Genomic DNA, 4,493 nt, shown 5'->3' on the forward strand with positions numbered 1-4,493 from the left:
GTATATTAGTGATGTTGTAGTTTTGACGTTTTGGTTTAGGTGTGGATAGTGATAAAACGGAGAAGACGTTCCCCGAGTGTCGTGTTCTCAAGGATGACAAATTGGAACCGAATCAAGCGCTTGACATTTATGATATTAAGAGACAAGAGTTACAAGATTCACTCAAAGCAAAAGAAATCATGGTGAAGAGGTTTGACAAAATTAAAGCAAAAGCAATCAATTAAAGAAAGAAAGGAGACGGATGTCCTATCTTGGTCTCATGTTTGATACTTCTATAGGGTGTTCTAGGCAATGCAACTAGGTTTCTATCAAGGGAGCCGACGACACCATCACTGATTGGCGTCACCCTTCGGATTCCCGGTTATTAAGTCGGATAGGCATTTTAACAAACACTTGGTCTACCACTTCTCCCGGGCCTTGTCATCCCGGACAAAGGATGGGGATGTGAACGATTATGACACATATAGGCCCGATATCTCGCAACCTATACTTCCCCTAACTTTACTACATATCCTTGTTGTAAATAGAAGCAAATCAAGATAAACATCAACCACACAAGATATATGAACGGGGAAGATTTGCCATTCATACCCTTGTAGTGGGTTTCGTTTGATCTCCTTGAGAGTTATGTATATTAGTGATGTTGTAGTTTTGATGTTTTGGATTTAATAAAATGGAGAATAAGTTCCCCGAGTGTCGTGTTCTCAAGGTTGGCAAAATAGAACCGAATCAAGCGTGTGACTTTTATGATGGTAAGAGACAAGAGTTACAAGATTCACTCAATGCAAAAGAAATAATAGTGAATAGGTTTGACAAAAGTAAAACAAAAGTAATCAATTAAAGAAACAAAGGGGATGGATGTGCTATCTAGGTTTCCACTTGGTCTACCACTTCTCTGGGGCCTCGTCATCCCGGACCAAGGGTGGGGATGTGGTTGATTAGGTCTCGTATAGGCCTGATATCTCGCAACCTATACTTCCCCTAACTTTACAACCTATCCTATTCATAAATAGAAGCAAATCAAGATAAACATCACCCACAGTAGATATATTAACAGAGAATATTTGCCATTCATTACCTTGTAGTGGGAGTCGTTTGATCTCCGTGAGAGTTATGTATATTAGTGATGTTGTAGTTTTGATGTTTTGGTTTGGGTATGGATAGTCATAAAACGGAGAAGACGTTCCTCGAGTGTCGAGTTTTCAAGGATGACAAATTGGAACCGAATCAAGCGTGTGACATTTATGATGTTAAGAGACAAGAGTTACAAGATTCACTCAAAGCAAAAGAAATCATGGTGAAGAGGTTTGACAAAATTAAAACAAAATTAATCAATTATAGAAAGAAAGGAGATGGATGTCCTATCTAGGTCTCATGTTTGATACTACTATAGGGTGTTCTAGGCAATGCAACTGGGTTTCTATCAACGGAGCCCACGGCACCATCACCGATTGGCCTCACACTTTGGACTCCCGGCTCCTCAGCCGTAGTGGGAATTTTAACAAACACTTGATCTACCTTTTCACCCAGGCCTCGTCATCCCGGACAAAGGGTGGGGATGTGGTCTATTAGGACTAGTATAGGCCTAATATCTTGCAACCTATACTACCCTTAACTTTACTACCTATCATGTTCTTAAATAGAAGCAAATCAAGTTAAATATCAACCACACTAGATATATGAATCGAGAATATTTGCCATTCATTACCTTGTAGTGGGAGTCGTTTGATCTCCGTGAGAGTTATGTATATTAGTGTTGTTATAGTTTTGATATTTTGGATTAGGTGTGGATAGTGATAAAACAGAGAAGACGTTCCCCGAGTGTCGTGTTCTCAAGGATGACAAATTGGAACCGAATCAAGCATATGACTTTTATGATGGTAAGAGACAAGAGTTACAAGATTCACTCAATGCAAAAGAAATAATAGTGAATAAGTTTGACAAAAGTAAAACAAAAGTAATCATAATAGTGAATAAGTTTGACAAAAGTAAAACAAAAGTAATCAATTAACGAAACAAAGGGGATTGATGTCCTATCCAGGTCTCCACTTGGTCTACCACTTCTCCTGGGCCTCGTATCCAGGTCTCCACTTGGTCTACCACTTCTCCTGGGCCTCGCCATCCCGGACCAAGGGTGGGGATGAATTCGATTAGGGCTCGTATAGGCCTGATATCTCGCAACCTATACTTCCCCTAACTTTACCACCTATCCTGTTCGTAAATAGAAGCAAATCAAGATAAACATCAACCACACTAGATCTATGAACGGAGAATATTTGCCATTTATTACCTTGTAGTGGGAGTCGTTTGATCTTCTTGAAAGTTATGTATATTAGTGATGTTGTAGTTTTGACGTTTTGGTTTAGGTGTGGATAGTGATAAAACGGAGAAGACGTTCCCCGAGTGTCGTGTTCTCAAAGATGACAAATTGGAACCGAATCAAGCGCTTGACATTTATGATGTTAAGAGACAAGAGTTACAAGATTCACTCAAAGCAAAAGAAATCATGGTGAAGAGGTTTGACAAAAGTAAAGCAAAAGCAATCAATTAAAGAAAGAAAGGAGATGGATGTCCTATCTTGGTCTCATGTTTGATACTTCTACAGGGTGTTCTAGGCAATGCAACTAGGTTTCTATCAAGGGAGCCGACGACACCATCACTGATTGGCGTCACACTTCGGACTCCCGGTTCTTAAGTCGGATGGGCATTTTAACAAACACTTGGTCTACCACTTCTCCCGGGCCTCGTCATCCCGGACAAAGGATGGGGATGTGACCGATTATGACTCATATAGGCCCGATATGGATGGGGATGTGACCGATTATGACTCATATAGGCCCGATATTTCGCAACCTATACTTCCCCTAACTTTACTACCTATCCATGTTGTAAATAGAAGCAAATCAAGATAAACATCAACCACACAAGATATATGAACGGGGAAGATTTGCCATTCATTCCCTTGTAGTGGGTTTCGTTTGATCTCCTTGAGAATTATGTATATTAGTGATGTTGTAGTTTTGATGTTTTGGTTTTAATAAAATGGAGAATAAGTTCCCCGAGTGTCGTGTTCACAAGGTTGGCAAAATAGAACCGAATCAAGCGTGTGACTTTTATGATTGTAAGAGACAAGAGTTATAAGATTCACTCAATGCAAAAGAAATAATAGTGAATAGGTTTGACAAAAGTAAAACAAAAGTAATCAATTAAAGAAACAAAGGGGATTGATGTCCTATAAAAGTAATCAATTAAAGAAACAAAGGGGATTGATGTCCTATCTAGGTCTCCACTTAAAGAAACAAAGGGGATTGATGTCCTATCTAGGTCTCCACTTGGTGAAACAAAGGGGATTGATGTCCTATCTAGGTCTCCACTTGGTTTACCACTTCTCCTGGGCCTCGTCATCCTGGACCAAGGGTGGGGATGAAGTCGATTAGGGCTCGTATAGGCCTGATATCTCGCAACCTATACTTCCCCTAACTTTACCACCTATCCTGTTCGTAAATAGAAGCAAATCAAGATAAACATCAATCACACTAGATATATGAACGGAGAATAGTTGCTATTTATTACCTTGTAGTGGGAGTCGTTTGATCTTCTTGAGAGTTAGTATATTAGTGATGTTGTAGTTTTGACGTTTTGGTTTAGGTGTGGATAGTGATATGTTGTAGTTTTGACGTTTTGGTTTAGGTGTGGATAGTGATAAAACGGAGAAGACGTTCCCCGAGTGTCGTGTTCTCAAGGATGAAACGGAGAAGACGTTCCCCGAGTGTCGTGTTCTCAAGGATGACAAATTGAAGACGTTCCCCGAGTGTCGTGTTCTCAAGGATGACAAATTGGAAACGTTCCCCGAGTGTCGTGTTCTCAAGGATGACAAATTGGAATCGAATCAAGCGCTAGACATTTATGATGTTAAGAGACAAGAGTTACAAGATTCACTCAAAGCAAAAGAAATCATGGTGAAGAGGTTTGACAAAAGTAAAGAAGCAAAAGAAATCATGGTGAAGAGGTTTGACAAAAGTAAAGCAAAAGCAATCATCATGGTGAAGAGGTTTGACAAAAGTAAAGCAAAAGCAATCAATTAAAGAAAGAAATTTGACAAAAGTAAAGCAAAAGCAATCAATTAAAGAAAGAAATGAGATGGATGTCCTATCTTGGTTTCATGTTTGATACTTCTATAGGGTGTTCTAGGCAATGCAACTAGGTTTCTATCAAGGGAGCCGACGACACCATCACTGATTGGCGTCACACTTCGGACTCCCGGTTCTTAAGTCGGATGGGCATTTTAACAAACACTTGGTCTACCACTTCTCCCGGGCCTCGTCATCCCGGACAAAGGATGGGGATGTGACCGATTATGACTCATATAGGCCCGATATCTCGCAACCTATACTTCCCCTAACTTTACTACCTATCCATGTTGTAAATAGAAGCAAATCAAGATAAACATCAACCACACAAGATATATGAACGGGGAAGATTTGCCATTCATT

Source organism: Ipomoea triloba, chromosome 9 (genome assembly GCF_003576645.1).
Source record: "Ipomoea triloba cultivar NCNSP0323 chromosome 9, ASM357664v1".
In the NCBI taxonomy this organism is placed as follows: domain Eukaryota; kingdom Viridiplantae; phylum Streptophyta; class Magnoliopsida; order Solanales; family Convolvulaceae; genus Ipomoea; species Ipomoea triloba.